Source organism: Chionomys nivalis, chromosome 3 (assembly GCF_950005125.1).
Source record: "Chionomys nivalis chromosome 3, mChiNiv1.1, whole genome shotgun sequence".
In the NCBI taxonomy this organism is placed as follows: domain Eukaryota; kingdom Metazoa; phylum Chordata; class Mammalia; order Rodentia; family Cricetidae; genus Chionomys; species Chionomys nivalis.
Genome location: NC_080088.1, coordinates 17,542,175 through 17,554,242, shown reverse-complemented (window position 1 = coordinate 17,554,242; position 12,068 = coordinate 17,542,175). Strand labels below are relative to the sequence as shown.

Sequence of the window (12,068 nt, the reverse complement as noted above, 5' to 3'; positions counted from 1 at the left end):
TAAATAAGTCACGAAGTCAAATCAGTAGACTGATTTATTTCTTCAAAATATGGATTGATGGCTTGTTTATTCATACCCATCAATAAGAAATTTACTATCTGCAAGCATATGAAACACTTGTCATCTATAACCATGTACACTAAAATGCAGACCAGGACGGAGTGCAAAAAAAATAAAATAAAATAAATGACCTGATAATTATATGACTATAACACGAACAAAGTGAAATATTTAGCTTCTTAATGTGAGAATGAATGTGAAACTGAAAAGGTAAAAATTAAGAACTTACATAATCTCTTTTTGTCTGGTGTAGTGATAGTTTGCTTGTGTTTTTAACGAATAAAGCTTGTCTGAAGATCAGAGTACAGAGCTAAGCCTCTAGTGGTCAGGCAGTGGTAACTCCCTCCTTTAATCCCAAAATTTTGGTGTCCCACTCCTTTAATTCCAGCACTTGGGAAGTAGAGAGATATAGCTTGGTGGAGAGATAAAGATGAAGTGGGAAGAGACGGGAGCACAGTGCAGTCTGAGGTTTGGTAGAAATGGATTCAGTCTGAGGCAACAGTCTGAAGCAGCAGTCTGAGGGCAGAATAGGCCCCTTCGTCTGAGCGTTGGTAGTGACTGACTGCTCTGCTTCTCTGATCCTCCAACTTTCAGGCCTTGATAGATTGAATCCTGGTTTTTATTATTAAGTAAGATTAGAATCTGTGCTATAGTCTGGAAATGTAGAGATTCTGTTAAAGAATTTCATATGAATTTTTAATCACAATCCTTCTTTTTGATTCCAAATATGCAAATTCTGTTTAACTTTGCCATCTGTTCTCAGAACGATTAAGCATAAGTTAATTGTGTGCGATTATTTTTAGAATTATTGAATGCCAAAATATTATAAGTGCTGTCCAGACTGAAAGTACTTTATATTCTTCAAAACTTTAAAAAACAGCTATTATTAGAAAGTAAAGTAATGACATAGCTCTCATGACTTCAACAGGATTGTCACTTCTCACTTTAAACAATTCTGAAAATTTTTGTAGACTTTTTACAATTTCTTGGTATCTTTAATAAAACTGCTTTAATAGTCTCTTAGATTTCTTGTCTTCTCTCAGATTTGGCACATTTTGAAAAATAAACATTGCTCCTCAAATACTAAATCTCAACTCCACTAAAAATGGTTAATAAAAAGAAAAATAATGTGTTAAATTAGCAAATATAAATTATTCAAGGTTACAGGTGGATATTATTGAAGGTTGTGTAAAATAGAGTAATATTAAGTGTTTCAAGGACCAAGTAAGGAGCTGGAGAGATAGCTCTGCAGTTGAAATCCCTTTATTCTATGGCAAGGTCTCAGGAACTGTTCCTAGCATCTCGTGGTGGTACACGACTCTCCATAACACCAAATTCTAGGAAATCCGGTGCCCTCTACTGATCCCAGCAGGCACCAGACATGCAGATAACGTACATACATACATGCATAAGTACCTAAAGAACATTTGTAGCCACAAAATAAGACAAGCAAAAATAAACAAATACATTTTCTTTAAGAAAATTAAAAGGACACAACAAAAGCCAAACCATACAATCAAATAAAATTATTATGCATTGGACATGTAGTCATTCTTAGTGGCTCAACAACACAAACAGATCAACTTTTAAGCATTATAAATTATATAGCTTAGAAGCAGACCATCCAAGAGAAGTAACCTAAAATGCAATAAAGATAAGTTATACATAGAAAATTTTAATATTTGAAAGTGAAGTATGAAGTTTAGTTGCTCTGGGATTTTGTTATAGTTCACATAGTTTAGGGAATATCCTAAAACAGTGATATCCCAGGTCTTTGTGGATTAGCAAAAAACATTGGCAAGGATTTCTTAGGGGCTGGCAGCTGTGGGTGCTCCATAGTATCTTCTACAATTCATGTGTATGCTCCAAATCCTTATTTGAGAGCTTTGTTTTTCCTCTCACAAAATTCCCTAACCTTTACATCAGGTCATGCCTCCTTAATATTATTTCAGTAACTGTTATTGTATTACCTTTTATTGAACATATAATGCTTTAATTTTATTAATTATAAGTTTTAGCGAATTTTAGTTATAACTTACAATATATCCAATTTTCTGCAAATTGTAATAGAAAAAAATGAATTCTTCAGAAATATTTTATTGTCTTTTTAGCCCAACAGAAACTGTATTTTCTTGTTTTTAGTTCCTATCTAGTAATTTCCTCAGTTGCAACATGAAGTTTTCATATTTTACACTGTCATAATTCTTTAAACTACTTCCACATAAAATGTCTTCTTTGATTCCTAAAGTTGATCATTAAAGAAAAAGTAAATTGCACATGTGTTTATAAAAGGAGAAAGAATTCCAATGACTTGCCTTAACAGCCACCTGGCTTCTAAAAGAGTATGTCAGTCTAGTTTAGACCTCTTGTGCTTTGAAAATTTGTGTAATTACTTTCTTATCTATGAGGCTATAATTGGGGAAATGCCATTGGCAGCTACAAAGAGAAGAAAAGTAGGAATACATAGCTTTGAATAAAATATTGTTCTTTTAGAAACAAATACTTTTGCAAAATATTATGTGGCACATGGCTTTGATCATAGAATTTTTGTTCTTATCAAGTGTATATCAGTTGTTTTGTTTGTTTTTCATTTCTGTTGAAGTTTATTTTATTTGTTGTTATTAAAATGTTTAAAATTTTTTGGTGTGTGTGTGGTTGCACATGTCATGGAGACAGCATTCAGGTTGGAAGACAGCTTGAGCAAGTCACTTCTCTCATTCTCATATGGGTTGCAAGGATCGAATTCATGCCATTGGGTTGATGATAATGCCTTAACCAGCTGAGGAATCTTATCTGCCTTTTAAAATTGTATTTTAAAAATAGCATTGTTGGTCAAATGTACCATATTGTTACTTAAAGGAAATGAACTTTTAAATTGTTCATTTTAAACATTTATTTAAATACAGTAGAAGAAAGATACACACATATAATTTCAAATTTTGTAATATAATTCCAGTTTGAATCCTACAGTTCACTAATGTGGTGTACAAGTATATAATACTGACTCAATAGATATCTTAGGTCATTAATCTTTACTAGCTTTTGAGCAGTCTATGCAAGAAAGTTTCATAATAATGAAAATAAAGGAATTAATTTGTACTTCATTCTGAGATTAAAGGAAATTAAAAATCTTTTCTCGAGCACAATTTAATTAATACTGATGAAGAACAATCATTGTCATAAAAGTCAAAACTCAGTTTGATACTGAGGAAAGTATCAAACACATTGTATAATTTCAAAACCTACTTCAATGACTTGAGTGTAATGATCTTGCTTGATTTATTTAATTTGCTACTCAAGTATAAAACAATAAAATATGTTATAAAATCTTTCAGAATAAAATATAATCAAACAAAAATTATATTTAAATTGCTGATATATACTGGAAATGGTGTATTTGGAAACAACATTAGGGTATTTTAATAGTCATACATATTTCTGGATATAACACATTGTAATTAAAATATATTTAAGATTAAAATATAGAGTGAAAAATATCTGAAGTCTTTTTTAAATCTCTCAAGTTATTTAAATATTTAAAAAGATTAACACTGAAACCATATTATTGAGTATTGTCTTAATTTTCATAGCATTTGTGTGCTTAAAATAAATACAATGAAATGATTATGCTGTGTCATTGTACTTTCTCTCTAAATGCTAGAAACATTGCAAATTAACTTGGACAATTACATTTTTAATTGAATGATGGGAAATTACTAGATGTCAAATGCTACATGATTCTTTGTTACATATATTTTACAATGCTGTCAATCATGGATGCATGTAAGTTTATGATCATGTCACTTTTAATAACATACTTGAAAAAATGTAGATGTTGATATGACATGCTCTTTAGATACTATCTGAGTTTTCAAAGATGTTAGTAGAATAATTTTATAGTTTATACAAATCAGCACTTACCACACTAAATGTTTTAGTGAAAAGTATAAAATAAGGGATCCAGAGAGATTACTCAGCAGTTAAGAGCACTAGCTTTTCTTCCCAAGGTCCTGAGTTCAGTTTCTGGCAACTGCATGATGATTCACAAACATATACAGTGGGATTTGATATCCTCTTTTGGAATAAAGAAGTACATGCAGGTAGAGCACTCATTTAGATAAATGAATAAAATATTTTAAAAAGCATAAAATGAATAAATGAATAAATAATTAATGAGATTATGTAAATGATATGGGAATGTTATTCTAAATGCTTGTATTTGATCAATGCAGTCATATGGTTATTCATTTAATTAATAAAGGGAAATTAACAGTCAAGTAATAAAAAGAATGACAACACATTAAAGATATCTCATATCTTTGATGGGGGAAGTTGATAGAACTTATGAGGAGTTGTATTAGTTATAACCCTATCGGATACTGAATAATCTTTATACTGCCATTCACAAGCAAACTTTGTTCACTATTTTAATTTTCTTTCAATATGACAATTATAATAATTATTTATGGGTTTCACATTATGGTGAGTATTTTGATTTTGTATTGGCGTGTTTTCTTCATATGGCTACTTTGTTATATGGTTTAAAATCCTCTACGTATACATATGGCTGAATAACTTTGTGTTCTTGTGCGACTCCAAAAGTAGGAGCAAGGACTGTCTCTGACTCTTTTGCCTCCTGTGGGAACCTTTTCTTCCTACTGGGTCACCCTCTCCAGCCACGCTATGATGGTACATTCATGGCATTATTGTTGCATAATGTGCTATGTTTGGTTGAAATCCCTGGGAGATCTTCTCTTTTCTGAGGAGAGCTACAGGGGCTGGTGGATCTTGGGTAGAGGTGAGATGGGGAAGACTAGGGATAGGTTGGAGAGTGTAAACTGTAGTTGGGTTGTAATATATGTAAAAATTTTTAAATTTTTTTTAAATAAAATTCCATAACATTCATATTGAACATTGCTGTGGGTTTTCTGTAATATCTTCTGCTGCAGTTAAGATGTATATTTCAAGGCAACTGTGCATTAATTAATGAATATTTACTTTTATTTGTAATAATGTCTAATCTGAGATTATAAACTGTTTCTAAAACTGAATGATGTGATTTGATGTAATAGCTAAAGCACCAGAATAGCTCTTATTAACACATGCCACTTAATTATTTATATCCTACCTAAAAATTTGACATCAGCAGTACAGATTTTCATAAATGGAAGATGATTAAGTGGTTTATTTCTACATATTGAATACACACATATTTTTTTAAAAAAATTAAGCAGTATTTGTACATATTGACATTTTAAAAACTATGACTATAAGATAATTAAATTTTACTTAATTTTAGTTTAGAAGTCTTTCTTTAATGCTTCATGAATTTGAGTGTCATCCTTGGGCATGCTAATCTTCTCTGTAGCATTCCAATTTAGTGTATGTGCTGCCAAAGTGAGCATAGGTTAGAAGTCTTAAGTGGATGCCTTTTATACTGTTTAACATGGCATTACATCAAATGACTTTAGAAAAAGTATTATAGCTGTAGCATGAGGTCATTTTCATAAGAGTATATCACAGATTTCTAAATAGGTAAATCTTATAGGAGACATCATATAGAAGAGAAGAGCTTAACAGTAGATATGTAATTTCTGCTAAATAGATATCATTAATTTCTACTGTTCTCTTATACATTTTTATTTCTAAAAGCTTAGGGAATGCTTTATAAGTACCATACTAAATCACTTCTTGTTTTTCCTAAAAGTTTTATTAAATTGGAATTGAAATTTTACTGGAAATAATAAAATCCACAAATCAAAGAAATGAATATCAAATAGTTTTACAACTCTGAGCAAAGACAGCAAATCTGGTTTAAATGAATAAGGGTTTAAATGAATTTAGCAAGTACAAACAATGAGGGGGAAGACACTAAACCTATCTTAAGGAGAGAATACGTGTTTTCTTAAAGCATTCTCTCTCTTTCTCCTTTCTTTCCTATAGTATTTTAGACATGTGGAAGACTCAGAATGAAATGCAATTAGATATTTGTCTGAACTGAAGCAAGGTTCAAGACTAAGTGAGATTAAAAGTTAACTAGTGACTATCACAAGATGAACCTAGTTATTATCTTAAATGAATATTCCAGAACTTTTATCACACTCACAATTCATTTCCACAGGGATGTATTTAGTAGTGTCTCTTAGTGAAGTGATACTACACCATATAAGATTTATAAAGCTGTGTCCTCATGGCCATTATGTTGTCACAAGTTTATGGTTATACTACAGTGCTTTGATTGATGATATCCTTTATTTTAATAGAGGCTCATTATTTGTACATTAAAGTTGTAACTTATTCCATCATATAGTGGCATCCAATCATCATGGAGACTATAGAGTTCAGGCTGATGCTACTTCCCTTTATGTCAACTTAGTTCAAGCACGGCAATTTATTAAGTGCATAAGCTGATACTTTTGAATTTGCTTTAGATACTGTAGAAAATTTCACATTCTGATAAAAAAAAATGTCCCTTAGATGCTATTTCCTAAGTTATGTAATCTTCGAGATTGACTCTTCATAATATTAACAAATTCCTCAGGTTTCATTTTCATTTTGACTTTATATGGTTTTACCATAAAAATAAATTCTCCTAGTATAAAACTGTGAACTCTAGCCTAGGTTTTTGTCACTGAGTAGAATTGTGCAGAGTCAGACTGAGAGCTTTGGTCTTAGATCTAAAAGAATAGCACTGCTTCCCAGGAGTTGAGGCGCCATGAGATTTGTAAGGTCAAAATCAAGAATTATAAGATCTTAGGTTGTGAAATTCTGGACACATCCAATCTACTGTAGGTTTATGTAAATTATATTAAAATGTATTTTAATATTTTGTTGCAGTAGTCAACATTAAAAAAATAAAGATTCATTCTAATGAGGTTACTTTGTTGAGTAATATTAGTGGTACATTTTTGATAAGATAATATTGTTTAACAAATACTATTTTGAGATTTAGGCAGACATTGTTTATATTTTCAATTTACTTTCTGTGCAAATAACATTTCAGATTGTTACGGGGAGCCCATAAAAGATGACTATTCAGCCACAGTTTATAACCAACTGAAAAATCTTTATTCCAGATGGCTGAGACCACACTCTACACTTAGGACTTAAGTATAGCCCTGTGTGTCGAGATCACAGGATTCTGAGAGGTAAAAGCTTTATCCTGGCATTTCACTCAGCAACTACATGGGGCCTTCAGAGAATCAAGCAGTGTAACAGTTAACAGGAGGGGTTCTGTACAAGATGGCACTTTAAAAGAAGCTAAGATAACCTAGCTCAGACATCTTGACCTTAGGTCCTACAATTGAATAGATTGATTTTCTGTGGGGTTCTTTATCAAGGAGATCGAATTCTGGTTAAAGTTGAATGGACCCAGCAAGAATGGAAGATGGAGAAACCTCTGAACTGTGTTGCCCAGTCACATTCCCCACAGGTTCTGTATTTATAAGTCAAATTTTAGACTCATCTTGTTCTAAGAGGACATTCGTAGTAAGGAATTACTAACTACCTTATTACTAAGTTTATTTTCTGATATGGTTGATAATGCAGTCAAGGATGCAAGTATACACCTGTAGACTCACCAGCATAAGAAGTAATAGTCCACTGATGCTGACAGTCATGGGGACCAGACAAACAGAAACTGATACCAATCATCTGATCTATGTCTCCTTTCTCTCCTTTCTTTGAGTTTTTTGTTTGTTTGTTTCTGTCCATGGAAAAGATTTATCCAATTATCCATAGGTTGACATGGAAATAGCAAATTCCCATAAGGCCATGCAAAGTATCTCTTTTACATAAAAAGGAGGTATAGTCGCTTTCAATTCTGTAGGACTTCCTCTAAGAGGTAGTCAATGTATATCTACAGCCTAGATATAGAATTCTCCAAAGGTCCTAGGTCTAAGTCCATCTGGGAACTGTGTTCATTAATCTTTGGATTCCCAAGAATCAAGGCTGATCTATTCCTGGGCCTACTAAGATTGGGACCAGAACTGTGTCCCATTTCATCTTCCTTAACATTGACTCAAGGTCAATATGAACTTTCTCCCTCTTATCCATATAGTCATATACTTGAGAGATAATTTATCTGAGTATACATAGAGTGGAGATGTGATGTAGAAAGAGCAGTGGGCTGCATTCCTGCTGCCCTGCTCACAGCCACCTGGCTAGCTTGTGCCCCTAAATAACAACACACAAACTGTATTTTTTGAAACACTGCCTGGCCCATTAGTTTCATCCTCTTCGTGGCTAAATCTCACATCTTGACTAACCCATCTAATAATCTGTGTAGCACCACAAGATTGTGGCCCACCAGGAAGACTCTAGTGTACGTCCATCTTGGGTCGGAGCTTCATCGTGTCCCACCCAGAGAGGAGAGGCATGGTGATTGCCTCAATTCCTCCCAGCATTCTGTTCTGTCTACTCCACCCACCTAAGGGCTGGCCTATCAAATGGGCTAAGGCAGTTTCTTTATTAACCAATGAAAATAACTCCTCCATCAGTGTGATTTACCAGTAAGATGAAGGGCATCATTTAGTCAAACAATTATTACCATCATACCAGGTGGTTTGAGGGTATGATGTAGGCACCTTGTTCTTGCCAGAGATTGTGCAAAATTATAATCAATTGTACTTCATAGAAAAAGAAGACCATTTTCTAGTCAATCTTCTCCGTGCCCTGGTTTGCTGATGCCATTCCCTTTCCTAGACCCATACCATGCTGCCTCTGCAAAGGACATAAGAAAGCAGTTTCCCATCCTTGGCTTATCTTAATTCCACTGTTCAAATTTGGACTGATTAGAGATTGGATATCCTAGAATAGTAAACTCTGATTAGTATTATATTTAAAGGGTCTACAGCTTCTGAAGATGGCTATTTTTAATGCTGCAAAACTATCAGAAAATAAGTGACATGCCATCATTTATAATATATATATATATAATATATATTAAATATACATATGTCTGTGTGTGTTATCTTTCTTCACATAGATCAAAATGTCAGTTATGTGGCCAGCAAGATGGCTCTTGCAACAAAACCTAGTAAACCAAATTTTATCCTGGGAACCTACATGACGGAAGGTAAAAATCAATCCTCCCAAGTACTCCACAGGGACACTGTGACACATATATTGCCAGACACATATTCATACTCAATATACACATTAAATAATAATTAAGTAGATAAATGTTATAAAGGTTAAATTTCCAGTTGCATTTTAAACTATATTATTTAATTCCATGTATTTTCGATGTAGTGAGGTTATGGATTGTAACCATATTTTTACAATAATTTACTGGGATATTAATGCACATACTTAATGTGTTTGGTGAAAAGAATGAGTTATTTGAGGCTATAGGACAGGTGCTTCATTATCTTGAAAGTGAAAGTCTGGTACACTTGGATACTTACAGAGTTCTTTACAGGGTTACATTTTCCATCATGGCTACTCAAAATGGGAATCTACCTACTAACAAGAAGCCAGTGACAAAGAGAAAAGTTCTGACTTTAGGTAGTGTCTCGTATATTTTTGTAGGCTATTTTATTTGTTAGTTCAGATCCAGCAAGAACAGCCACTCTCTAAGTTAACTCAAGAACCATAAGAATCTGCAATCTCAATTGCATGAGCAAGTGATTTTCAACTATATATTAATCTAATGACTTGCCTCAAGTCCAAGATTTACCCCAGAGCTCAACAGAGGAGATTATATTATATATTATGTTACAGTGTGAATACTATAGAGCAGGAATCTTGAGAAATACTCTGTAGTCATAAATTTGAAAAACAGTTTAATGCTATGTCCATTTAGCAGAATAATAGTTGTAGGCTCCCACCTGGGGCCAGTAAGTTTTCTAGGTAAAGTTCGCAGTACCAAGTCTGTGTTTCTTCCTGTATTTTGGGCTTTAAATTCAATCAAGGAGCAGATACTTATCCCTGTCTCTCATGACACTGTTGTACCCATGGACATACATTGTTACACTAGTCATTATTATAGTTCTTGGTATTCCCCGGTTGGTTGATGGCTTATTTCCATACTATGCAGACTACATAGTACCTTCCAGTATACCAACGTTAGGTAGTAAGAAGCTTGATTTCTTCAAATCCTTTGGCCAGTGTGCATTCTGTTTTCAGTGTCAGGTCTTGCTACACATTACAATGTGTAACCAAGAGTATGGATATGTGTTTTGTGAGGTTCTCTGGGACACTATTCACCAAAAATTAAAGAGCAGGTATTCACATCTGCCAATGAACTTTGTATGTAGTCCCTTGTGGTTTCTATGGTGAGCATAATCCCATGTGTACATTAATTCTAATTTATGCTTTATTTTACTATGAAAATGCATGACTATTAATAAAATAGTTGGTTTTTATATGAGTTTAAGCCATATATCTAATCAATAAACAGGAAGAACTATAATAAAACCCAAGTCAACACTAAATTATGCCAATAAAGTATTAATATGTTGGCTAGTTTTATGTTAACTTGACACAAACTACAGTTATCTGAGAGGAGAGAACCTAAATTGAATAAATTCTCCAAAAGTTCTGATGTGAACTATTTTCCTCATTAGTGATTGATGGGGGGAGGTTCCAGTTCACTGCCATGGGTGATTCTATTCCTGAGCTGGTAGTTTGGGATTCCATAAGAAATCAAGTTGAGTAAAAGTTTACGAGCAAGCAAAGATGCAACAGCCCTCCATGGCCTCTGCATCAGTTCCTGCCTCCAAGTTTCAGCCCTACTTAAGTTCCTATCCTGATTACCTTCATTGAAGGAATATAATTTAAGAGTAAGTATAAGGGGGCTGGAGAGATGGCTCAGCGGTTAAGAGCATTGCCTGCTCTTCCAAGGGCCCTGAGTTCAATTCCCAGCAACCACATGGTGGCTCACAACCATCTGTAATGAGGTCTGGTGCCCTCTTCTGGCCTGTAGGCATACATGTAGACAGAATATTGTATACATAATAAATAAATAAATATAAAAAAAAAAGAGTAAGTATAAGTGTAAGTCAAATAGACCCATTCCTCCCCAACTTGTTTTTAATCATGGTATTTCATCACAGCAATAGAAACCATATGTAAGACATATGCTTACAGGACAATCCCTCTGTAACTATGTTTGGACACTTGACATCTGAAAAGATAATTAAAGTCAAGTGGTACCTTAACATTGAGCACATGTTAGGTTAAGCCTGTGTCCTATAAGAACAAAGAAGGTTTAATGTGAGTCTTTCTACACAAGGTTAGCCAAGTGAGGGCATTGTAGGAGTGCACATATGCAAGCAAGAGTGAAACCAACCTTACTGACTCCTCGCTTGTGGGCTACCAAAGTATAGCACTACGGGATAACAAATGCCTCTTTTATTTACATACTCAGTGCTTTTTGATATAGTTGCCTAAACAAATGGTTACTCCCTAGATCATTATCGCTTCTTTTCTGTATGTGCTATAATTTTGTTTATATGATTCAAAAATACAATAATCTGCCTTAACCTTTAATGTGATTTACACCACTCTGTGTCTCATCAATATTCAATATAGAAAGTGGAATGAAATAAGAGAGAGAATATGACTGTGTAAACATTATCTCAGTCTTTCCATTCAGGTTGCTATAACAGTTTTCAGTGAGTAACTTCTAATCAGTGTAAATTCACTCATGATTATTATATAGGTCAGAAAGCCCACAAGCAAAGTTACAGAATACTTGTTCCTGACAGGAGGACCTACTTTACAGTCACATATAGGTTTTTCATTCCATCTCATGGAAGAATTGACAAATCATATCCTTAAAATACCTTTTATATTTTATATAAGAACCAATAACCTTTTGTACATAGCATCTACCTCTCAAAGCCCCTCCTCTGAAATACCATCACAATAGGGAATAGAATTCCCTGTATATTAGCTTCTGGAAAGAGACTGACACTTAGACTTTGATATTTATATGAGCACAACATAAGTAGTATAAACCTGTAGTTATCCTAACAGCAGAATCCTATCTAGGCCAATATACC

At 33.6% G+C, this 12,068-nt stretch overlaps 1 pseudogene; it reads right to left on the bottom strand.

Moving 5' to 3' along the window:
* Positions 1–5,366: 5,366 nt before the first annotated feature.
* LOC130872363 (U6 spliceosomal RNA) lies at positions 5,367–5,465 on the bottom strand (annotated as a pseudogene).
* Between the last annotated feature and the right edge of the window lie 6,603 nt (positions 5,466–12,068).